This window comes from Lepidochelys olivacea (genome assembly GCF_965140295.1).
Source record: "Lepidochelys olivacea isolate rLepOli2 genome assembly, chromosome: 2".
NCBI classification, from domain to species: Eukaryota; Metazoa; Chordata; order Testudines; family Cheloniidae; genus Lepidochelys; species Lepidochelys olivacea.
The window spans coordinates 72,096,564-72,122,876 of NC_140412.1; the positions used below are offsets into that span (position 1 = coordinate 72,096,564).

The 26,313-nt window shown below is 44.7% G+C and overlaps 1 protein-coding gene and 1 long non-coding RNA gene across 4 annotated transcripts in view; one reads left to right on the forward strand and one right to left on the reverse strand.

The window, feature by feature from the left end:
- Positions 1-2,688: 2,688 nt before the first annotated feature.
- Positions 2,689-16,827, reverse strand: LOC311516113. Its single transcript, XR_014710327.1, has 3 exons — positions 16,770-16,827; positions 12,269-12,357; positions 2,689-3,072 (listed from the first exon to the last, which is right to left on the reverse strand). It is a non-coding gene; the product is annotated as an uncharacterized lncRNA (long non-coding RNA).
- The window catches only part of PCMTD1 (protein-L-isoaspartate (D-aspartate) O-methyltransferase domain containing 1), a 76,422-nt gene continuing 66,500 nt past the window's right edge, over positions 16,392-26,313 (forward strand). Inside the window, exon 1 of one of the 3 annotated variants that reach the window (XM_084619816.1) lies at positions 16,392-16,562. The gene's annotated coding sequence lies outside the window, so the exon portion shown is untranslated. Of the gene's footprint in view, positions 16,563-16,930; positions 17,012-17,097; positions 17,249-26,313 lie in introns of those variants that run through there. The other 2 variants (XM_084619817.1, XM_084619819.1) reach the window with 2 other exon arrangements.

A 26,313-nucleotide genomic window follows, 5' to 3' on the forward strand; every position in this document is an offset into this window, starting at 1 on the left:
AAAAGGACCTAGGGGCTACAGTGGATGAGAAGCTGGATATGAGTCAACAGTGTGCCCTTGTTGCCAAGAAGGCCAGTGGCATTTTGGGCTGTATAAGTAGGGGCATTGCCAGCAGATCGAGGGACATGATCGTTCCCCTCTATTCCACATTGGTGAGGCCACACCTGGAGTACTGTCCAGTTTTGGGCCCCATACTACAAGAAGGATGTGGAAAAATTGGAAAGAGTCCAGTGGAGGGCAACAAAAATGATTAGGGGACTGGAACACATGACTTATGAGGAGAGGCTGAGGGAACTGGGATTGTTTAGTCTACGGAAGAGAAGAATGAGGGGGGATTTGATAGCTGCTTTCAATTACTTGAAAGGGGGTTCCAAAGAGGATGGCTCTAGACTGTTCTCAGTGGTACCAGATGACAAAACAAGGAATAATGGTCTTAAGTTGCAGTGGGGGAGGTTTAGGTTGGATATTAGGAAAAACTTTTTCACTAGGAGGGTAGTGAAGCACTGGAATGTGTTACCTAGGGAGGTGGTAGAATTTCCTTCCTTTGAGGTTTTTAAGGTCAGGCTTGACAAAGCCCTGGCTGGGATGATTTATTTGGGGATTGGTCCTTCTTTGCACAGGGAGTTGGACTAGATGACCTCCTGAGGTCCCTTCTAACCCTGATATTCTATAACACAAACCCAGGAACCAATTCCTGTAACAAACCCAATTGCCTACTCTGTCCCCATATCTACTCTAGCGACACCATCAGAGGACCCAGCCACATGAGCCACACCATCAGGGGCTCATTCACCTGCACATTTACCAATGTGATATATGCCATCATGTGCCAGCAATGCCCCTCTGCCATGTACATTGGCCAAAGAGGACAGTCTCTACATAAAAGAATAAATGGACACAAATCAGACATCAGGAGTGGTAACATACAAAAGCCAGTCAATCTCCCTGGACATTCTATAACAGATTTAAAAGTAGCCATTCTTCAACAACAAAACTTCAAAAACAGACTTCAAAGAGAAACTGCAGAGCTACAATTCATTTGCAAATTTAACACCACTAATTTGGTCTTGAATAGGGACTGGGAGTGGCTGGCTCACTACAAAAACAATTTTCCCTCTCTTAGTATTATTGGGAGAGGACCACATCCACCCTGACTGAATTGGCCCTGTCAACACTGGTTCTCCACTTGTAAGGTAACTCCCTTCTCTTCATGTGCACTATGTTTATGCTTGCATCTGTAATTTTCACTCCATGCATCTGAAGTGGGTTTTTTACCCACAAAAGCCTTATGCCCAAATAAATCTGTCAGTCTTTAAGGTGCCACCAGACTCCTCGTTGTTTTTGTGGATCAAGACTAACATGGCTACCCCTCTAAAGCAGTGGCTGCAGAACTTTCAGATGCACAAAGCCACCTTTCTTGAGCTATGTGAAGAGTTCACCCCAGCCCTCTGGTGCAGTGATGCCACAATTAAAGCTGTACTCTCACTGGAGAAAAGAGTGGTGGTCGCTGTGTGAAAACTACCAATACCAGACTGCTACCGATCAGTCACATATCAGTCTGGAATTGGGAAATCCACTGAGAGGTTTGTTGTGATGTAAGTGCTCAGAGCCATTGATCTCCTCCTGCTATGAAGAACTGTGACTCTGGGCAATATGTGGGAAAGAGTGGATGGTTTTGCAGCAATGGGGTTCCCCAACTGTGGTGGAGCAATAGATGGCACACACATACTTATTTTGGCACTAGACCACCTTGCCACAGAGTACATCAACGGATAGGGCTACTTTTCTATAGTATTTCAAGTGCTGGTGGCTCACTGTGGTTGTTTCACCGACCTTGATGCAGGCTGGTTTAAGAGAAGGTGCATGACACATGTATCTTTAGAAACACTGGCTTGAACAGAAAGCTGCAAGCAGGGATTTTCTTTCCAGACCAGAGGATTACCATTGGTGATGTGGAAATGACAGTCGAGATCCTGAGACACCCAGCCTACCCCTTACTCACGTGGCTAATGAAGCTGTATACCAGCTACCTTGACAGCAGCAAGGAGCACTTCAACAGGCTCAGCAGGTGCAGAATGACTGTTGAATGTGACTTTGGCCGTTTGAAGGGCTGCTGGCATGGTCTACTCAGGAGGTTAGACCTCAGTGAGGACACTATCCCCATGGTCATAATTACCTGCTGTGTGCTTCATTATATCTGTGAAGGAAAGGGAGAGAAGTTTTCCCCCGGGGTGGCGCACAGAGGTGGATGGGCTGTCTGTCTGCTGCTTTGAAGCAGCCACATAGCAGAGCTATAAGAAGAGCTCCACAGGAAGCTATTTGGCTCAGTGAGGCTTTGAAGGAGCATTTTAACAATGAGCCACAGGTAATGTGTGTTGCTTTAATGTGCTGAGCCTGGTGGGGGATTTTTTTATACCATACTATGAACCTTGTAATGATTGCTGTGTATGCACTACTGTAACAATGCAAATGCTCCGATTGCTATTTTCTGTGAATGTTAACAGCAGCCCCTATTGGTTGGAGAATAATAAAGATAAATTCAGTCTCCATAAGTGGGTTTTTATTCCACGCTCATGCAAACATACCTATGGAATGTTGAGGCAAACTTCATACATACAGGGGAAAGTATCTTTTAAGAGGAAGGAACAAGGAATTCACAAGGACATACACTAACCAGGCTCTGCCAGCTGGGTGTATGTGCAGTTGTCGTGTGTAATCTCCACCAGGGTGGAGTGCCTGGGGTACAGCTGCAGCCCCGGAAAATACATGGAATATGGTGAGGAGGGAGGGTAGGGAGATCCCAGAATGCAGTTCTCTATGGGCTGTGGGTGGAGGCGAGCATGGATGCATTCACCCTGAAATTCAATCAGAGACTGCAGCATGCCTGTCTGTTCCCTGAGCAGGGTTATCTCTCGCTGCCTGTTTCTCCTGTCCTCACTATCCCTCTGTACAACCTGAAGCACCAGAGGCTTGCAGGACCTCCTCGTACATGTCTTCCCTTGTCCTCTTCTTTCTCCCCCTGCCACTCTGCCAGTGTGGATGGAGAGACCCTCAAGGCCACATTTGCAGCTGCTAAGGAAAAAATGGACAGAGGTACTATTGTCAGTGCATGTACTCCCCTTGGTCCACACAAGTTACAAGCTCAACGTTCTCACTTTCCTTTGGGACTCTCAGAGCATAGTGGCAGCCCCTGCTGTGGTGAGTGTGGCCCGATGGGGAGCAGGCAAGTTGGGACAATAGGGGGTGGGGAGTAGCAGGGGATATCAGTACAACTGGATAGGGTTATTGTACTGGATACGGGCACCATTTTCTACAGGAGGTAGTGATTGTAGCTGATATCTTACTCCTCAGGGTATCAGAGGCTGCAAGAGAGTAGCTCCTGCATGCATCTAGCCAAGTCTGTGTGCTGCAATGGTGCCTGCTGAAGTAATTGTCCAGTGGCATGGCAAAGTCTTCCTACCACAGGGGAAGACCCAAGGCAGCCCTCCCAAGAAACCTTTGGCAGAGGATTGAAGACTGCCTCCAGAAAAGTTTCCTAGAGATCTCTATGGAGGATTCAGAGGACATCCTGGTGCACACAAACTACTCATGCCACCAGATTCCCCTGTTGTCTGTCCCACATCTTCTTCCTTATCCAGCACCTCATCCTCAGGGTTCACTCCAGTGACCTGTGACTCCACGTCCCCTAAAGTATCCACAGGGCTCTTAATGGTGGAGGTGGGGTTGCTGCTGAGGATGGCATGCAGCTCCTTGTAGAAGCACCATATCTGCAGCTCTGCACCAGAGCAACTATTTGCCTCCCTGACCTTCTGGTACACCTGACTTGGTTTCTTGATTTTTATGCAGAACTGCTGCGTGTCCCTATTGTAGCCCTTCTCCTCTATGCCCTGAGCATGCTGGCTGTAGATGTCAAGGTTCTGAATGCTGGATCGCAGCTGTGCCATTACAGCCTCCTCTCCTGATGGACTAAGGAGATCCACCACCTCAGGTGTACTCCAGGAGGGAGCACATTGGCTGCGTGGAGTGGGCCTGCTCAGCTGGGCAGTTGCTATGTGAGCTATCCACACCAAGCAAACAGGAAGAGCAAGTCTAAAACTTCCTGGGGGTTTAACAGGGGAGGGGCATTCACCTGGGTACCTGCCTGCCTGGCAGCAGAGTTCAAAATGGCGACCAGAGTATTTATAGTGGGGCACTGAGGCACACCTCTGGGAAGCCACTTAGGCCTACGTAAGCAACGCAGTGTCTACACTGATGCTGCATTGCCCTAACTCCATCAAACTAACTGCTACATCTCTTGCCAATGTGAATTTATTAGGTCGGCATAGCGGGCCACTTAAAACATCTACACTACAATGTTCCTCCTGCCTTCTCTATAATTAGGTCAACATAAGCTGCCATTGGCCTAACTCTGTAGCATAGACTAGGGCTTAGAAACAGAACATTAGGTGCCAAAGACATGACATAAAGGTTAGGGGATTTTTATGCATACCAGAAAACAGTTTATATATGTTTGTTTTTTTGTTTAAAGTTTTCCAGCCCTCTGTGAAGAAAGAAGTGGTTCAGGACTATTTAGAAAAGCTGGACGAGCACAAGTCCATGGGGCCGGATGTGCTGCATCCGAGAGTGCTAAAGGAGTTGGCGGATGTGACTGCAGAGCCCATTGGCCATTATCTTTGAAAACTCATGGCGATCGGGGGAGGTCGAGGACGACTGGAAAAAGGCTAATGTAGCGCCCATCTTTAAAAAAGGGAAGAAAGAGGATCCTGGGAACTACAGGCCACTCAGCCTCACCTCAGTCCCTGGAAAAATCATGGAGCAGGTCCTCAAGGGATCAATTCTGAAGAACTTAGAGGAGAGGAAAGTGATCAGGAACAGTCAGCATGGAGTCACCAAGGGCAAGTCATGCCTGACTAGTCTAATTGCCTTCTATGACGAGAAAACTAGCTCTGTGGATGAGGGGAAAGCAGTGGACGTGCTGTTCCTTGACTTTAGCAAAGCTTTTGACACTGTCTCCCACAATATTCTTGCCAGCAAGTTAAAGAAGTATGGGCTGGATGAATGGACTATAAGGTGGATAGAAAGCTGGCTAGATTGTCGGGCTCAATGGGTAGTGATCAATGGCTCCATGTCTAGTTGGCAGCTGGTATCAACTGGAGTGCCCCAAGGGTCGGTCCTGGGGCCGGTTTTGTTCAATATCTTCATAAATGATCTGGAGGATGGTGTGGATTGCACCCTCGGCAAGTTTGCAGACGACACTAAACTGGGAGGAGAGGTAGATACGCTGGAGGGTAGGGATAGGATACAGAGGGACCTAGACAAATTAGAGGATTGGGCCAAAAGAAATCTGATGAGGTTCAACAAGGACAAGGGCAGAGTCCTGCACTTAGGACGGAAGAATCCCATGCACCGCTACAGACTAGGGACCAAATGGCTAGGCAGCAGTTCTGCAGAAAAGGACCTAGGGGCTACAGTGAATGAGAAGCTGGATATGCGTCAACAGTGTGCCCTTGTTGCCAAGAAGGCCAGTGGCATTTTGGGCTGTATAAGTAGGGGCACTGCCAGCAGATCGAGGGACGTGATCGTTCCCCTCTATTCCACATTGGTGAGGCCTCATCTGGAGTACTGGGTCCAGTTTTGGGCCCCACACTACAAGAAGGATGTAGAAAAATTGGAAAATGTTCAGTGGCAACAAAAATGATTAGGGGACTGGAACACATGACTTATGAGGAGAGGCTGAGGGAACTGGGATTGTTTAGTCTGCGGAAGAGAAGAATGAGGGGGGATTTGATAGCTGCTTTCAACTACCTGAAAGGGGGTTCCAAAGAGGATGGATCTAGACTGTTCTCAGTGGTAGCAGATGACAGAACGAGGAGTAATGGTCTCAAGCTGCAGTAGGGGAGGTTTAGTTTGGATATTAGGAAAAACTTTTTCACTAGGAGGGTGGTGAAAGACTGGAATGCGTTATCTAGGGAGGTGGTGGAATCTCCTTCCTTAGAAGTTTTTTAGGTCAGGCTTGACAAAGCCCTGGTTAGCAGCCAAGCAGGAGTTTTGTGGATCACAGTGGCACTAAAATAGCTCTTAGGTGCCTAACTACCTTCATAGATCACACCCTTTGTCCTGATCTTTTATCTCATGCTTTTTGTCTGGAACGAGAGTGCTATATTGCTTCCAGGAGACATGAGGTGGGTTATAAAGTGACAACCATCATGATAAGGCCGGAAACTCTAGTCCCACCAATTTGAGCCTGCATTGCCTGTTTCATTGACAGTGATGGGAGATGGTGGATTAAAACCAGAAATAAAAAGAATGAGAACCATTTCTAGACCAAGTGATCTAGTCTACTCACCTACATAAACTCATATGCAGAAGTACTTCCACGATCTGGGCCTTAATTTTTAACCTTTGCCTTTATTATTTTAAAAATGATTTCTAAACTTTCTCTGGCCATGATCCAGCATCACGCCTGGATTGCATGAATCCCTGGATAGCCCCATTAAAGTCAATTCAACTCAACAGACATACAAAGATATCTGCATGCTAGAAGATTCCATTCTAGGAACACAGCCTATATTTCTAATGTGTTTTAATAGGTTATTGTTGCTATTTTCATTTATATTCTTATTTTAGACCTCATGCCAATTTGCATGCTTTCCTGACAGATTTCATTTGATATTTTTAATCCTTGCATATTTGCTCTTACCATAACTACTTGTAGGACTAGACTTTAATATGGTATTATGAGCCTAATGTTAGGATTTCTTTAATCTTGACCATGGAACTTGCTACCTTAATGTTATATTATTTCCTAATAAACTAGCACTCTACAAAACTGTAGATACTCACACAAAAAACTTACCAAAACACAAGGAAGTAATTCAACATTTTTAGATCTGGGACTCAGCGCTACTTTCTTCTTAATTACTTTTATTCTCTTAACGTGACAGACCCTTCCATCCCAAATGTTGTTACAGAGATTAAATACTGCCCATGCGGTGAGAACACTTGCCCATAAGTGTTTCAGAGGTGTTGAGAGAAAATGGCAATGTAATCCACAATAGAACAAATATATATTTCTTGTAAATTTATCACTGTAATTGATTAAAGAGTTATTTTAGCATTTGTTCAGGTATCCTGCTCTGAAAATGTCATCAATACAGTTAGCACATTTAGTCAGTATTGCAAAACTGTAAGAAAGAATCAGAAAGAATTAGGAGAACATAATCTGCATTAGCCATTGAATATATCAAGTAGAGGGAAGAAGATGCACCTATTCTAAAATGGTCCATTTTATCTTTTTGCAGCTTTCTCAAAAGTGTTATCAATATTAAAATGCACATCCACAAAGTGAAATAAATAAGAAAAGGGTATAAATATTCCTCATTTTATTAATTGTTCCTCTCACTGAGTTAGTTAATTGTCTGCTTACTGCTTAGAGACATGAAGAGCTCTGTGTAGCTTGAAAGCTTTTCTTTCACCAAGAGAAATTGGTCCAATAAATAATCCTCACCCACCTTGTCTCTCTAATATTCTGGGACCAACACAGCTACAACACTACTTACTGCTCTGACTCTTGTGAGTAGAATACACAAATCCCTAGTGCAATATGGGTGATATAGAAACGTATTATACATTGTCATTCAAAAACTTAGAAGTTAATACATCTTCAGTAGTGGAACTTCAAAAGTATTTAAAGGGACACTGTCAACTTAGTTCAAAATTTACATTTTTAACAACAGAAATGCTGTAACATTATTAGAAATAAAATTTCAAGGAAATAAGTTGTTTTAAAATGTAAATTTTGAATATTTGAAACTCAATTTTTGAAACTCAATTACTGTAGCATTTAAGAACACATAAGCAAGTAAACTTGAAACAAAAGTGAAACTCACCACATTGATTTTCATTATCTAAACAGAAATATGTGCAAAGAATAAATGCAGCATGAACTAAAGTAATCTGTCACTTAATAAAGTGTTCTTCACCTAGATAAAGGAATGTTGATTACATCTTCTCTTTAAGTTCATGATGCTTGTAAGCAGGTTCAAGCGTTTTTTTAGTCTGTGAGGAAAAATTGCTCTATCTAAAAATAAAATGAAATGTGGTAGCCAACTAGGCGATAAGACTAAATTTTTGATATTTGGAATACCTGAGATTAAATTCTGAAAGCTATCTACTATGCATATTGTGACATTGCACTCCATATGATTTTATGAAAATATGCTAATGAGTGTGAATATAATGTAACTGGAATATGCTTCATGCAAAAGGTCTCTTGTAAGGTATCATTACAAAGCTTATAATCTACTGAGTGTGGTCATCCTATTTGTATAAATGTATCATTCTTGTATCTGGAACTAGAAATATGAAATATAACTCTGAGGTCCTATTGTAATTATGCAAAGTGTGGGCCATTAATGGTGGTTTGGAATCTTGATGGCTCCCATCAGCTAGGACATTTGGTTGTAAATGGCTCTGTTTATTTGAAAGCGTTCCTGTGAGTCAGGCCAGGAAGAATGAAGGCTCGGGGGTCTCACAGGACATGTGACCATGTCACCTGGTACTGAAATCCACCTTAAACCTGGTGCTTTTCCATTCAGAGAAACAAAGGATTCCCATCTTGTGCCAAAGCTATTAAAGGGGGTGGAACAGAGCAAAGAGGACTGTAGACATGAGAAATCCTCTACCTACCACCTGAGCTGGAACAAGGACTGTACCAGGGGAAAGGATTGGGCCCAGACTAGAAAGGAGTCTAGTCTGTGAAAGAAGCTTACTGGAACATCTCAGAGGGTGAGATTTACCTGTATTCAGTTCCCTACAGTATTAGGCCTAGATGTGCGTGTTTTTGTTTTATTTTGCTTGGTAACTTACTTCGTTCTGTCTGTTATTACTTAGAACCTCTTAAATCCTACTTGTTATACTTAGTAAAGTCACTTTTGTTTATTAATTAACCCAGAGTAAGCAATTAATACCTGGGGGAGCGAACAGCTGTGCATATCTCTCTATCAGCGTTATTAGAGGGTGAAGAATTTATGAGTTTACCCTGAATAAGCTTTATAAGAGTAAAACAGATTTATTTATTTGCATTGGGAACTGGGTATCTGAGTGCTGGAGACAGGAGCACTTCTTAAGCTGTTTTCACTTAAGTCTGCAACTTAGGGGTGCGTGGTTCAGACCCTGGGTCTGTGTTGGAGCAGACTGGCATGTCTGGCTCAACAAAGCAGGTTTCTGGAGACCCAAACTGGAAGAGAAAATGGGTTCAGAAGTAGTCTCAGCACATCAGGTGGCAGTTCCAAGGGGGTCTCTGTGACCAGACCCATCACACCTATATATGCCGCTTTTCATTTCATAGTTACATAGTTCAGGGTTGTCATTCATTTCAATAAGAGCAGCATTACAAATCTTTGTATTTTTAAAAATAATGAAAACCCTTTCTTAAATAGATCAGTAGTATAGGTCTGACTTCCATAGTTGTGTACAGCAGTGCAAAGCCAGTGTAAAATGCTGCTGTTTTGATTTGGTAGAATTTTACTGTACTTACTTTCCATTTATATTAATTACAACCGCAGGTGAAAGGCAGTGGAGAATTAGGCCCATAGTATCTAAGCACTAAACACAAATTATTTAGATTTCCAAAGCACTTCTGGAAAGCAGGGAGACATCTGCTTCCTAGAGAGACATCTGCTTCTGCTCTCTGATAATAAGATTACTTAGAATCATTGTCAACAGAGTGCTGATTCCCTGAGAGGTGTAATATATAACACTGTGGAGAGAGGAACAGGACAGGAGAGTAGAGGCATGCCAAGTTGTATCCTCTCCTGCTAGATGATGGCTGAAGCCAACCTTTTCCATTATCTTGGGAGACATCAACTGAAATAAGCCACCTTTCTTAGTTTGGGTCTTAAATGATATTCCTTGTAAGTCTATTGTAAAGTGCACTTATTGAGGTCTTGAACTCAATGTGTGCGAAGCGCCTTACGTGACCTACCACTGCTCTGACAGTCCTATCGTGTAATATATTTGATGTGAAATAAGATTTTTTTAGGATGCTAACTTCCATTCAAATGAATAGAAGAATTGTTCAAGCTATCCACATCTCAACTTCATCAAGATTTGATTTGATCAAATTATTGTACTGCATTTAATGTACTGCAGGTACAGAGACTGTACGGGCAAGGCTATGTGAGAGAATATGTATCTACCCTCTGTTTAACTAATGCATGGCAGAACTTGTATTATAGTTGTAGACCAGTACATGTTTGAGAGTTTGGAATTTCCTGACAGACCCAAACACTGAAGTTTCTATTTTTTTTTTTAAATTCTTTTAAAGCTAAGTGCAGAGTGATCAGCCGATCTGACATCCATTCAATTGTAATGGACTGAGAAAACAGAAAACTAAGAAAATTGGCCTGACAAAGTGTTAAATAACATCACAAAAATTAGAGGTGATTGGAATACTTCCATCAAAATTAAATTAGCAAAATATAGAAATAAAATCTTAACATTGTAGTGTTTTCTTTAATGGTTTATGGCCACGCTGTTGAATATCAGCGTGCTTCAATGCATTTTATTCTAGAGATAATCAGTGTGCCTGCTGGCTCACATTACTGTCTTCCAGATTATTTTCCATTGTTACAGACTAGATAAATTCTCCTCCCTTTTTTTAGGCAAGTAATTTTTGAGAGCGATTTTAAGAGTCAATCAAACCAATAGAAAAGGTCTATTGTGGTTGGTACAAAAGGTCCAGGACAGTCATATTGAAAGGCCTGTCACGGTGAACCATGGAGAAAGCCCTGAATTGTTTTTCTCTAACCACTATAAGAGACTTGGGGGTAGCCCATGTAAAAAGACTGTGGCAGACATATAATTAGAATTGGAAAAAAATGATAACCAGACATGATAATTTCCCTTCCTGTGTTTAAGGATAGTATTATTCCCCTCAAAAGCATGGCTGCTGCCTTTTCAGACTTTACCTGTTTCCAATTTAAGACTACAAATAAAATGTGAAAACAAGATGCTTTTAAAATATATATATCTGAAATGGGCCTTTCCATTTTATTATAAATTAGGAAAGAGTCAACTGCAAACAAAAATTCTGAATCTGAAGCCATTCCTTTAGTTTTTCGCACAGGCTTCAGTACACAATCTGTTCATCCCATCTCTAAATAGAATAAGACTCCAAAGTGATTATACATGTTTTTCATGCTCACAATATTGCAAATTTTTTTTTACAACTTAATGAATGTGATACTGGCTTTTCAACTAAATACAGAAGTCATACTAATTACCAGCTATTCTCAGAGGTTTGACACTGAAGGTTTCATTCTTCCCTTCCCCACTGAAAGGAGAAGAGTTTTGCCATTAGCATCACTAGGAACAGTCTCGGGCACTAGAAACTATTTGAGCTAGAATGATATTCAGAACACTGGAGGTATATACTCTAGGGAAAACAGTAGGAGATCTTGGCCTCCTGCTTACAGAAGAATCCCTATTTTATGAACTAATAAGGGATTGAGGAACTCCTAAAATCAAAGGTTTAAGATTGAACATCTCAGAATTACATCAGGTATGATGTATCAGTTGCAGTATGGTGCACTGCATCGCTTTCTTCTTGTCCTTCAAACCCCTACAAAGTGATTTTTAATGCACTTAAGGCACCAGAAGTTGAAGAGATGTCAACTTGTTCTTCATCAACATCACTTTTGTTATATTTTGTTTTGTTTCTTTTTTCTGTCAAGGGCAAAATGGATCATATAGCCAGTCATTCATAAGACTGGAGTTCACAAAATTGTGGTTCTACTGGAGTTACCCAACATAGATCAGCAAATGAGATCTTGGCTTTGATGGTTGTGTTGAAACTGCATTCATTTTAAAATTATGGGTGGTTGGATAGGCCAGATATATTATTTGAAGTCTTCATAAATACTAGACAGATGCTGACAGGTCAAAAGAGATCAGAAATAAGCAAAATAATTATGGAGATAGATGGAACTGTGTAAACAGTGCATTAAATACAGCAAAGGATATAATAGTATAGAAAGAGTGTAAACACCAAGGAGAAACTTTTAAAAAAAACACCTTACTCTAGCTGCATTCTGATTTCACTTGGTTCCTGTTGGACCACTCCAAAGGCAAATATTTGCTTTTCAGAAGTGTTCTTAATGGGATCCAAAGATAAGTCAACTCTAGCAGGAGAAGTTAATAGCAGTCAGTGAGAGGGTGTAATTCATTATCTAATGATATAGTGAAATCATTAGTCTTGTTAACCCACCTTCTTCACACCTGAGAAATCTTCAGATTCCCCTCTCTGTGGTATAGTTCCTGCAGGGAACATTACCATGGACCTCCGAACACACTTCTCTGGAACGTAGGTAGCAAATAAGAGATACATGATTAGAGATTTTTTTTTTAAATTAAAAAAAAGTTTCAATAACTGCCAGTCACATATTAATGGTGGATGTCAAAATATATTACTAGGTACAGTACTAATGAATTGGGCAGGAGGGAAGGAATTGCAGAGGCTCCCTAGACATCTTACTGCAAGGAGCAGTGTCAGAGCATAACTCTAAGGGATGCACATGCAGAGTCTCACCTAGGTAAATACAACTGAAAATACTGAACTAATCTGTGAGGACTAGTAACCTAACACCAAATTATATTTAGTATTATCTAACAATTAAATTGTATAATATAGAATGTAGCACAATCATTTTACTGTAGAAATCTATTCAATTCACTGCAATCAGGCATGTACCTACTACAAGTGGTTATGTTCAGACCTGTGGGATAGGTCCCACTGTTGCGCTCCTGAAATGCTTGCATGGAGTGAACTATAGGGATATGTGTCAGTCCTGCATCCACAATAGTGTATCTAATATGGATGCACTGCACTGTTGCAGCTTGCACAGGTTCAGTCATACCAAATGCAAGTTGCAAGGATAGTTCACAGCACAGACAAAGCTAGAGATGTTAATGTGATTTCCCTGGGGCCACATAATGAATGAGTGGCAGAGCCAGGATTAGAATATGGGAGTTTGCAGCTCATAGGCCTTTGCTTAATCCATTGGACACTGTTGCCTTTTGGGAACCCCATCTTCTCTGATCAGTGCAGTCCTGAACTAGTGAAGTTAGTCAGTAGGGGTCTGATTGTACTGATCTAACTCTAGGCAACTGTATTACATTTTTTTCCCCTGCTTGTGAAACTTTTACAATCAGTTTCTGTAAACAGGATTTTTGAAGTTTCCTAGTGTATGCTGACTTTAAGAACAGCTATTTTTCTAAAACTTGCAGAAATTTACCAATCCAGGGACAGTCTCCTTGCCTGTGCTTCATCATGAACATAATGGGAAATACGTATTTCACCCCTGTCCAAAAACATTACTGTTCCCATATAATGTTTTTGAAGAGTTGTTCAATCAGTCACAGATTGTACAGTAACTTCCTCTTAGCTGGGTGGTGAGCCTGACTCCCTGATAAAGAAATTTACTATCTCCATCTTTCTGTCTCTCATCTGTCTCTAGAGGTGTAGCAGTTATACCACCATATCGGTTTCTGAGGTCTGACCCAGTCTCACTCAGGTTACCAGAAACTCAGAGTTGTTCTTGAAGTTTGGCCTGGGAGATACACAACCCTTTGTGGCACCAGATGTATCTACCAAGGGTGTTACCTAAGCACAGTTACCTATTGCTCCCTGCAGGCACCAGATTAGGAGGGTGAGTGTGCTTGCTTTTTACTGCAGAACTAGCTTCTTCAACAGCTGTGCTGTCTTGTGATTTCCCTTGCTCTAACCTCTAAATGTGGCCCCTCTTTCAGCAGCATCTCGGCTCCCTCAAATTAGGCCAGCCCTGGGCACAAATGACCTGCTACTCCCAATCTCCTACCTTCCAAATCCAAGCCACCTAAACCTGGGTTATCAGCTTGAACTCCACCAACTTCCTTTACTTGCAGTACCAACTACTCTACTTATAGCCCTCTGCACCTGGAACAAGGCCTCCAATCCTCACTTCCCCACCCCCACTAGCCAAAAACTCTGACCACTACTGCCCTCACTCCTTTTGCTGGCCTTCTTAATATCTGATTTTTACTGCTCTCTCAATCTGATACCATCAACTGCCTTCCCCCTCCTTGACCCTAGACTCCAACCGTTCCCATTCCCTGCACCCCCATTTTTTTGCCTGTCTCCAACCTATGGATCCTCCAACCCAACTGACTACAGGCTCTGCTACCTGTACTCCTTTGTCCCGTTGCTTCCTAACCTCAAACACGTTCTGTTCCTTCAGCACCCTTGCACTAAACCAACATCTCCACTCCTTGAGCTCTAACACTTCATGCAACAGCTGCTCCAGTCATATCTTCAAGCTATCCCAATCCCTTCTCCTTCCATTTACCAGTAGTTGCTGAGAAATAAGCTCCCATCATCTACCACAACTTACTGAGGCGCAAGCCCCAACTCTGCTCCCCACCTGCCCCTGGCTTCTCCAGTCTGCCACTATTCCCCCTTTTTCTGGTCTCCATCAAGATGCTTCTGCGCTAGGGTTGCCAGCTGTCCAGTTTTTGACTGGAACGCCCGGTCAAAAAGGGACCTTGGTGACTCCAGTCAGCACTGCTGACTGGGCCATAAAAAGTCCACTTGGAGGCATAGCGGGGCTACAGCAGACTCCCTGGCTCTGTGCAGCTCCTGGAAGCAGCTAGCACATCTGGCCTGTAGGCGCAGGGGCAATCAGGGAAGCATCATGTGCTGCCCCTGTCCCCACAGCTCCCATTGGCCAGGAACCACAGTCAATGGGAGCTGTGGGGACAGCACCTGCCTGGCCATGCCTCTGCCTAAAGGCCCGGACATGTTGGCCGCTTCCAGGAGCAGCGCAGAGCCAGGGCAGGCAGGGAGCCTGCCTTAGCCCTGCTGACCGGGAGCCGCCTGAGATAAGCGCCACCCATCCAGACCCCACACCCTGAACCCCCTGTCCCAGGTCGGAACCCCCTCCTGCATCCTAACTCCCTCCCAGACCCTGCACCCCCACTTGCATCCCAGCTCCCTCCCGCACCTAACCTCCCTCCCAGAGCCCACACCTCACACCCCCTCCCACACTCCAAACCCCTTGACCCCAGCCCAGACCCCCCCTTGTGCACCACAAACCCATCATCCCGAGCTGGAGCCCTCACCCCCTCCCACACTCCTGCCCCAGCCCAGTGAAAGTAAGTGAAGGGGGGAGGCCTCAGGGCAACCCTATTCTTGCTCCCCAAGTTGGCAACCCTATTCTGCTCCCCAGCCCTATTCCCCTCTGATATCTCCGGCTTTCCCCACCTCCTTTGATGAATTCCAGAGGCCTGTTAGTTTCCAGGAGTGCCCATTCCCTCCTCCTCCTCCTTCAGGGCCCTAGCAAGGGGAAAGCCATGGCCTCTGTCCTGGGGTTGGGGAGGCTACAACCCTTCTTTCCTCCCGAAAAGGGCACTCTGTGGCTGTGACCTAAAGAATCTGTATCTCCCCTGTGGGCTTCTCTCCAGGCACAAGAAACACCCTCAGCGTGGGTAGCCCTGGGATAGGGGGGCTTCTCTGAATAGTGGGTAGGAGAGGATTTAAGGGCCAGCCTAGGCACACGGCAGGGCCTAGGACAGGACTCATCTGGGCCTTAGAATCCTTATTGTTCCCGCCCCAGGAGTGACTCTGCAGGGATTCAGAGTTAGCAGCCGTGTTAGTCTGTATTCGCAAAAAGAAAAGGAGGACTAGTGGCACCTTAGAGACTAACCAATTTATCGGAGCATAAGCTTTCGTGAGCTACAGCTCACTTCATCAGATGCATCCGATGAAGTGAGCTGTAGCTCACGAAAGCTTATTCTCAAATAAATTGGTTCGTCTCTAAGGTGCCACAAGTCCTCCTTTTCTTTTTGCAGGGATTGCACAGACTAAGTCACTACCTCCCCCTTCTGCCTCTGGTCTCCCGAGTCCCACCCACCTCGCCCCCGGCTCTTCCTGCGCTGCCCTGCCACTGACTCCATCTGCTCCCCCTTGTCCCCTTCCCCGATCGAGCCGGTCCGCACGGTGACAGGGGCAGCAGGGCCCTGCTGCAGCTCTGTAGCGACGCGCGGTGGCCCTCGACTGGTAAGAGTTCGTCCCCATCCGCCAGCTGCACTGAGGAGCGCACCGCCCAGCCTGCCTGCCCCTTTGATAGACACGGGACTTAGCGGTGGAGGGGTGGCTGCTTCCTAGCCTCATGCCAAGGTTCTCCACGCCCCTAGGCAACGGGTGACGACACACAATCGTCATCCTCTGATTGGCCCTTTGGGTTGCAGGGCGGAGTCGATCCCCAGATCACGTGAGGCTCCCCTCAGCCAGTTGGGCACGGAGGCTGCCTCCCTCCGCCGGAGGACGGACCACGTGACCCCAGTGTTTACATCCTCTCAGCTGGTAGAACCCCTCCCCCTCCCCCGCAGCCTCTCACGTCAACACAAACAGTGGAGAGCGAGCGCGTGCGGGGGGAGCGCAGGGCGAGTGCTACGGGCCTGCCCCTCCCCCTCCGGTCCGCGAGCAGCTTTCCCCCGGCCGGGGACCTGGAGGACGCAGCGGAGGGGTGAGTGCCCGAGGGCGGCGGCGGGGAGGCGCTCGGATGCCCCGGGGAGGGTCCCGGCGTGGATTGGACCCGAGGGGGGCTGGCGCGGCCGCCGCGGGGCTCGGTGGCTGGGGAGGGGGCGCCCGAATGGTCCCTACGCCAACCGCGGTGCAGGCAGAGCGCTACCCCCCCGGCCCCCGCTCGGAGTCTGACCCCGCCGCCGCTCACCCCGTTCCGCTTTCCCCTGCGGGTCGGGCGGTGGTTGTTGTTTCGTACTTTGGACTCGCCGCCCCCTGCCCTGGCACGTCGGTTCAGGGCTGGACGCGGGCGGGCCGGGGGGGGGGGCAGTGGCGAGACAGCCCCCGAGCGAAGGGGGGCGCTGCGCAGGTCGGCCCGGCGCAGCAGTTTGGCAGGCGTGTACGGGACTCGAGCAGCCCCGCTGCCCCCCCCCCCCTCGCGGGTGGAGTTTGGTAGGTTTGGGGGTTGAAGGGTTTGGTCTCTTGGCTGCTTCTCCCCGCCCCCCCCCCAGCCCGCCAGTCAAAGTGGGGTGGCTTTTGGGGGGTGGTTCTTCTGCACCGTTTGGTTTGCGGGAGGAGAAATCCCCGAGAGTGGGGCTGATTTGCCCTGTCTGGAGCCGTGGAGGGGGCGCTTGCAGGGAGAGGAACTGAAAATAGGATGGGACCCCTATATCTCCTGCTTACACGACAGTGGGTAAAGATGTGTGTCTCCCCCCCCCCCCCGCCTTTGCCATAACCCACATTGTGTCTCTGTTTACGGTGTGGTGTCGCTGCTTTGGCTCAGAACAACGTAGGGGGAGAGGGAGGAACTGGCTTCAGAACAGCCACCTTGCTTCTTCCCTGTGTTTTCTTTGTTGTCTTTTCAGGTGGGAGGGTGGCTTGTGGTGATTCAGATTCTACCTGTCGCTCCCACTCTGGCCTGTGGGTTTAGTTGTTTTGGGTTTTTTTGGTTTTTTTTTTTTGCCTCGGTGGAGCTGTCGGCGGCTCACAGTGAAGTTGGAGATGAGGAAGCTGGTGCTGGGGGGAGGAATCATCCTGGCATTTATTTGATACGGAAGCAGCAGCTTAGGCCTCGTTTCTGTAGTCTCCTCTTCCTACCTGTGTGGCAGAGGATGTGGTCCATAATTCTGATATACTCCAGCCCCAAGGGAGAAAGCAAAGGAGAAAACATGTGTTTAGAGTTTGTGAGAGAGATGGAATCACATCTCTCTGTGTCTGCTGGGTATGTGTGTGTCTCTGCAGTGTCTGCTAGCACCTTACAGTTACTGTCCTCACTAATCTCCACTGAAAAGTTGGAGTGATAGTAGCATGGGTAGGCATATTTATGCTATCTTGAATCTAGATAGTATGGGTAACAATAGTGGCGAAGACATGGCAGCATGAGCTAGTAATTCTAGTTGATTCTAGACCCCTGCCTACCAGGTTAACTCAAGCCTGCTGTTGCTTTAGGGTTACCAACTTTCTAATCCCACAAAACCGAACACCCTAGCCCTGCCCCTTCCCCAAGCCCCGCCCCCCCGATCACTACTTTCCCCCTCCCTAGGTGGCTCACTGTCCCTCACTCACTTTCTGAGGGATCTAACTGGGGGTGTGGGCTCTGGGGTGGGGCCAGAAATGAGGGGTTCAGAGTGTGGGAGGGGGCTCTGGACGGGTGCAGGGTGTTGGGGTGTGGGAGGGAGTGAGAGCTCCGGCTGGGGGGTTGGAGCTGGGAATGAGGGATTTGGGTGCAGGAGGGGGCTCCAGGCTCAGGGGGTGGAGCAGAGGGCTTTACGGTGTGGGAGGGGGCTCTGGGATGGGGCAGGGGGTTGAGGTGCAGGCATACCTCTGATGGCTCCCAGTCAGCAGAGAGCAGGGGCTAAGGCAGGATTCTTGCCTGTCCTGACTCCTAGCTGCTCCCCAGAAGTGGCCAGCAGGTCCAGGTACTAGGCGGAGGCGCGGCAGGTGTCAGCTGGACACCCTGTGGAACCGGAAGTAGTCAATCAGGCAGCAGCAGAGACAAAAACAAACAAACAACCACCCCCCTCCCCCAGCAAATACTGTACTGTCTCAGGGCTTTAGCCAGGGAAGGAGTGAGGTTGGGCTGCAGCCGCAGGGTATGTGTGTGGTGGTGGGCAGGGTTCCGGGCATGGGGTGGGGGTCAGGGCTTCTGACCCTTGGGAGCACTGGGGCTCAGAACTTTAAACGTGGGGGGAGCATTGGGGCTTGTGGAACATTTCAAAGTTACGAACAACCTCCATTCCTGAGGTATCCATAACTCTGAGACTCTAATGTAGTAAGAGACAGTGTTGGATCATATTAAAGAAGTTCTGTATTAAAATCACAAATGAGTTTGATTCCCCATAGTTTAAATTCCAGGGTATTACTAATTAAGAGGTCTCTTGGTTTTTGGTACTGTTTCTCTCCCTCTATGTGTGAAACTTGCAAGCTGCTAATTGTGTTAGTACATTCTAAGACAGAGTCTGTTCTCAAAGCAATTCACAAGAGAGAGAGACTCAAAGCAATACTCTAACAACAGAAACAGCACCCAGAGACTCCCTGCCCTTTTGTTGTATTAACAATTGTGATTAAAATAGAGCTAGAGGATGTATGTGGATGGATGCTTGGTGTGGATAATAACTGAATGATCAGGGAGGTGCCAGCCTAAGAACCCAGTGTCCATCGGCTGAAGAAGGTGTCAAGTGGAAATAACCAGACGACCCCCCTGGAGGGCAGACTGGAATCCACCCAACAGCCTCAAGGATGGGAGAACCAAAGAACAAGATAACATCTAGCAGCATGGAGCTGTCAGGAATGTGCTATCTGCTGATTGATTCAGCAACAGCATGATGAAGCAATTCCCATAGACTGGCATAGGAAGAAATTCCTGTAAAAATAGACTCTAAAAAGTGAGAACTTTGGGGTCTGATTCTGCAAACCAACTTCCAGGAGCATCAGATGAGCATCTGACAAGGCCCTGCTCCCTCCTCATGTCCAGGCCACCTGGCCAGTGGCTTGGCATGAGCAACTCTAAGGCTGGTAACTATGATAACAACCTTGCAGAACCTGTGTGTGTGTGTGTGTGTTTGTATGAATGAATGTGTGAATAAATATGAGATTGAATGGAATGTTATAGCTATAACTAACTGCTTACTATGATTCTTTCTGTATTCACAATAAATGTGGTATTTTGCCTTTTTCCCTTTAATAAGATCCTGCTGGTTTTTATTTTATTGGTATAACAACAGTCCCTGCTCTGAGGAGCTGACAGCCTAAATAGGGTGGGAGAACAGAAGTATCATCCTTGTTTTGAGGCATCAAGACTAAAATGCGTTCCTCAAAACCACGCAGGAAATCTTTTGGAAAGTTAGAAATCAAACCTAAATTTCTCGAGTCCTAGTGCAGTGCCTTCACTACGAAGTCCACCTTCCTCTTTCTTGTACTTTGGTAAGAGAAGCAGTGTCTCAAAAGCAATTTATGGCATTCTTTCTGACCAGCCATGGATTCAGCTTTTCTCCAGTTTAAGTGTGTTTTGTTCACTGAAATTACACTGGAGAGTGAGAATATCTAGTGTGACCAGACCGTTGGACCTTCTACCCCAGTCAGTGCCTGATGGGACATAATCAGGCTCCCTGAGATAGGACAATAAATCTGTGGGTTTGGAAATATTTTCTGATGTATCTGTAATCTTCATCTAATTTTCAAAATGTCCTCCTTTATTCTTAATCTCTTCATGATGCTTTTTCTCATAAGGAGATATGTCATTCCCCTCCTCCCCTGTAAGCCTATATTAAATATGATTGTAATGTTAGGTGCTCAGATACTACAATGATGAGTGGAGTATGAATGCTTGGAGAGACTATTTCTGCAGGGCTCATGTGTTTTTGCTGTATCCTAGCCACTGCACTGTGTCAGTGGAACTTGGAATATTTGATGAGGTCAGAGAAACACTGATGCACTCGCTATATTGTACAGAAAAATCAATTTGCACTTTAAGGGGTAGATTCTCTATAGGTTTAAGATATGGTTGATGGCTGTAATTTTCCCAGAACTTGAGTGGTGAGGGGTTTTTCACTCGGTAGCCAATTTGAAATAAAGCGTTAGGAGTATTGGAGAGGCAGAACTGGTACACAGTGCCAAATTCTGTACACTTGAAAATGAGGCACCAGCAGGGTTGCTGGAACAATTTTTATAGTGGGGTTGCTGAGAACTATTGAACCAAACTGTAAATCCTCTATATAATGGAAACCACTTCAAGTCAGGGGGTCCTGCTATACCCCCAGCACTCCTAATTCCACTACCTATGGACACCAGTTTGCCAAAATTGGATGCATATCCACATAGAAGTTGATAGTTTCTAGCCCTGGTGAAGGTGTTGGATGTTAATCCTTGTTTTATTTTCAACATGGAAACATACTCTAAGGGGTAAAAAGATCTTTTAATTATATAGTGTCTCAGGACTATAGGGTTGTTATAAAAGAAAGATTGATTATTATGTTGCCAAAGTGTAGTTCAAACAGGTTTTAAACGTAAGAGGTAAATATTATTTTAGGGTTTTCATGCTTCCCGGAAATAAATTCGGAAGCGTTCTCTAGAAAATGACTGCAGTGTGTCATTTATACGTTGTGATTGGGATGTTATTTGAAAACATGTTGCAAGGAATTATGTTAAACCCTTAAAGATTAACCCAAACTACAGATTATGCAAAATTGTGTATGCAGACTGTAGCCTTTGAAGTTTTCTCAAAGCAGCTTTTAATAAAAACAAGTTTCTACAGTCCTAAAATAATCTAGAGGTGACATCAGGTGTCACCATGGAAACTCAGGCTGCATTCCTGTGTACGACTGGGTGGAGTTCTAGAATAGGGAGGTGACCTAGTGACAGGATTAAATCTGTTACTCCAGTTGGCCTGCACCAGAAAAGATTGGATTTGGCCTTCAGCTCAGAGAAAGTCTTTAAAGAAGGAAAATTGGAAAGCTCTGTATCTCATTTAACATACTGTATGGCCCAAGAAGGGTAAAGAGCTCACTGGAGAAGACCTGATTTGATGATCTAGGATACTAAAAACACAAACATCTGTTTACATGTTTTGGAGGACCAAAATGTCCGATGGGGTGTCTCTTTGTGGGTCTTCTAAATCTAAATGTTTAGGTGGATTATGATTAAGGCTACGTTTATGTCACAGAGTTCATGGAAGTCACAGAATCAGTGACTTCCAGAGACCTCCACGACATTCTCTTCTTCATCCCCGGGGGCTGCGGGACTCTGGAGCTGGCAGCCAGTGGGGCCCTGACCTTTCCAGCAACAGGTGACAGGGCCCCCTGCAAGGTTCCAGCGACAGGTGACAGACTGCTGAGGGGGCCCTCCTCAGGGTTCCAGCGATGGACGACAGCCTCGTTTGGGGGAAGGAGGAGGAGGAAGCCTTAGGTGAGCAGCTGGGGATGTCCCGTTTTCTCTTTGGGAAATATGGTCACTGTGCAGCTCCCAGCTTCCATGGGCAGAAGAGGAACCCCACAGCTCCCAGCCACCATGGTGGTGGGGGAAACCATGGAGCCACAGCAGCAAAAGTCAGAGGCAAGTTATGATGGGTTAGATTCCCCCTTCTGATATGCCATGTAATGCACTGGGATTTCACTGAGCCCGCCTGCTCCACTAGCCTGGTCTCCCTTTCCCTGTTTTGCTGAATCATGCTCTCTGGCAGTACACATACATGTAGGGAGCACCAGCTGTAGACTCGCACAGAGTCTTCAAACAGCTCTCTATGAGACTGTTTAGCTAGGAAATTGCCCATCACTGAAGTGCCACTTCCCTGTGGAAAGTACACCCAAAATAATTGTCTTGCGCTGTATAGAAAGATCTGCACATCGCAAGCTCATAAAAATTTGCCCTCTCCCTCAGCGTGAAGAGAGAGATGCTTCTTGGCACCCTCCTACCCCCCAAGATATGGATTGAACAAACTGGGTTATGTGAGAAACAAGAAATAAGTTTATTAACTACAAAAGACAGATTTAAATGATTAGAAGGGATAGCAAACAGAACAAAGCAGATTACTAAGCAAATAAAACAAAACACGCAAACCAAGCTTGATTCACTAAAGAAACAGGTTACAAAATGTAATTTTTCACCCTAAATGTTGAATTAGGCATGATGCAGAGTTTCTGTAGCTCAGAGTTCCAGTTATGTCTCTTTACAGACTAGATTCCTCTGTCTCAATCTGGACTCAGCTCTTGCCTTTCCCACCGCTCAATTCCTTTTTCTCTTCAGATACTTCCAGCAGTCTTTCTTTTTGGGTAGGAAGGCAAATGGAGAAGAGTCCTGTTTGCCTTACCCTCCAGCCTTAAATAAGATTTACATAAGGTGGGAATCTTTTGTTTCCTAGTCTTGACCTCTCACTCCTTTTAGTGAAAAATTACTAGAAGTCCAAGATAGTGTTTAGTACCAGGTGACAGGATCACCTGATCTCGTAGTGTCACAGCTATGTCCCAGGACACCTCTCAGGAAGGAGAGAGATTAGTATCTTTAAAGTCTTGTTTCTTCCTAATGGCCTTTCAAAGCTGATGGCCTATTGTCTGGTGGGTGTCTCCCAAATACACACACAGTTGTAAATGATACATAGTCAATATTCCTAACTTTAGATACAGAACTTATACAGGCATACAAATTGGTTAATCACATTTAGTAAATCATAACCTTTCCAATGATACCTTACATGACCCATCTTGCATAAAATATATCTTAGGCCATATTCATATCATAACCATATTTCTATGAAAAATATGGGGTGTAACGTCACACAGGTCACGGCTTCCATGAATTTGTGTTTATTGCCTGTGACCTGTCCATGGACTTTTACTAAAAATAACCAAGACAAAATCTTAGCCTTAATTATGAGAGTACGGTTCACATTTTCTTTCTGATTCTATTTTTGTATCCATTTCTGTTCTTGTAAATGCTACATATTATTTTAATCCTGTGTGAGATTGTTGCTTATGATTTAAAGTTACAGAGTCTTATAATTTATCTGCTTTGTCTTTGAGTTCGGAACGGAGAAAAGAGTGTGTGGATGTGAAACAAATTAATACAAGAACCTGTGAAAACCACTTTTAAAGACAGCTAGTACTTGTTGCAGACTTGCTGATGGTGAGCTGTCACTGAATGTAAAACTGTTCAGAAAAAAATGAAATATTTAAATATGCTTAATCAATTAAATCCAGTTAAAAATTAATGTGTTGTATTGGTACCTTTGGGGGCAATTTCCAGATACCTAAGGGAGTTAGTTGCCCAACTCTCATTAAAAGTCTTTCATGCCTCTTAGAAAATCTCAGTCATTAAATCATGCATTATCATATATACTTGGCAAAAATGTAGTACAGAAGCTTTACAAAGTCTGTTGGAAGTAGCAATTACTGTACTAAACTTTTTTCTTTTTGCTCTAAGTCTTTGGCCTGCAACTCAAAAATACAAAGATTTTTCTTCACTGAAGAGTTCCAAATTTCTACTGAAGGGGTGTGCAAAGAAACTAAGAACTGATAGGGCCACTAAAAATGTACTTTTAGAAACCATGATTGTCAGAAAATAGATCACATTTTAACCTATCACTTTAATCCTGAGATGCTGGTAGTAAATCTGACAATGTTGAGATACTCCCAAACACTAATTTTAGTAAATGGCACTGTTGTTCTAAGGATTCAACTGGGTATCAACCAGACATACAGTGAAAATAATTTCTCCCCTCCAGGGTCTGACAGTTCTTTACCTCATCTGCTGGTGTTGAGCACAGCTGTGCACAGAGTAACAAACAATAGTACTAAAGGACCCATTGGGGTCAACAGGACTATTCACATGCTTAAAGCTAAGAACGTGCTTAAGTGCTTTTGTTGGATCACGACTTGTTTACTAGGGATGGGACAAATATGTTGCGTGTGGAGACTAAAGGCACTGAACTTGAGGGCACTGAAAAATTAAGGTCTTGTCTACACTGGGAGTTAAGAGTAATCAACTAAAGGTAATGTGAAGGTAATGTGCAGAAGTTAATGCCTGCTAAATCCCTTTGTGGACACACTGATTCAGAAGTGAAGTGGCCACTTTACTTCTGAGTGAGAGCATCGACATAGATGTTTAATGTGCATTAACTTCACACTTCTAATTGATTTGACTTAACTTTTCTAAATGTCCCCATGTAGACCAGCCCTAAGTGAGGTAGTGGGATTCAGACTATCTGGTTAAAACCATGCAACTAATTTCATAAAAGACAAAGACAAACTTGTTTTAGTTATGCATTTATAGTTACTCTGACATTGAGTTTGCTATAACTTATAATGCCTTTTTAAAATGAAAAAGTGATAACTTAATTTAAAGCAACAAAAGAAGGAATGTTGGGGAAAGGGTACCTGTAACAGAATAAGTCCATTTAGCAGTATCAACAACTGCTAAAAATAAAGGTTTAGACAATTTTCATTCTCTTAGCATATGCGCCGTGCGCACAGCCATTTGATAGCATCGTCATCAGTCAGGCGAAGAGCCAGTAGCTCATCGTGAAAATAAGCCAGCAGGCACTTGTCGAGGATCTGTGACATAGTCTGACATTGATCGCATCTACAGCACAGGTCATTAGAGAAACCCCATTTGAAGAGATTGGCCGCACAATAACCCTGTCCTAAATCGGTTCAGGGATGACCACAGGTGCCTTGGCATGTCAAAACCTGGTAGGCATCTGGTTGGATTGGTGACGAGAGAGTGCTTAATGACTGTTATCGTTGACTACTTGTTAGACGAGATTCCACCATCATGTCATGTGGTGGCATAAGTGATCATAAAGGGCGTCTAAAAGACGGACAGACTGGCGAGTGGTCAAAGAGGTCTGAATACAGAGGGAAGTCACTGTTCTTACAGGTCTTGGCCAGGAGCATGATGTAGGCTCCCTCATAGCAGATATGGGGTGGTGCTGTGATACTAAGGGTATGTTTTCACTAGCTGTGTAGTCGCTGCACCAGCGTTGGGAGAGAGCACTCCTAGTGCTGTAAAAAAAATCACCTCCATGAGGGGCATAGCTACTAGTGCTGGGAGCCGCCCGGTGCTGGTGCACTGTCCACACTGGCGCTTTACAGTGCTGAAACTTGCAGCTCTCAGGTGGGTGTTTTTTCACACCCCTGAGCAAGAAAGTTGCAGCGCTGTAAAGTGCCAGTGTAGGCAAGCCCTAAGTATTGGCAGCCATGGCAATAGAGTTGCATGTAAAGTCCCGGTAACAGTGTGCATAGCTTTCTATGAGATGAGTCTCATGTGAGACGAGTGACATCAGACAGGAGCAGAGCACTTTACTGTTGAATAGCAGAGGGCTGATGTTCTAAGTGTCCAGGCACTTGCACTCCATGCTGAGCTGGCCAGTTTTCTGAGCAAGTTGCTTTTAGAGTTAATATGTGGCAACGAGTGTTTGTTTTTACAATCAGCGTCTAAAATATGTAAAGCATACAGAAACCAAACATTTGGAAATGACAGAAAGATTGTGTAAAAATTCAGCTGCCTCCCTAGTTGAAACATTTTGTCCTGCATGCAGTGTCTTAAGAAGTAGCTGGTTTCATGTCACAAAGATTTTTCTGTATGATGTTGTCTTTTAAAATAATATCCAAATCTTAGAATAAATGAATGCAAAGCATTTTTTATCTATAACAGTTATACTTTGCATAATTTTAAAATACATATTTTCATTAAACTCATGAATAAACAACATGGCTATATAAATCAAACTTTCAGTGAAATAATGCCTTTTTCCTGATAGCTTT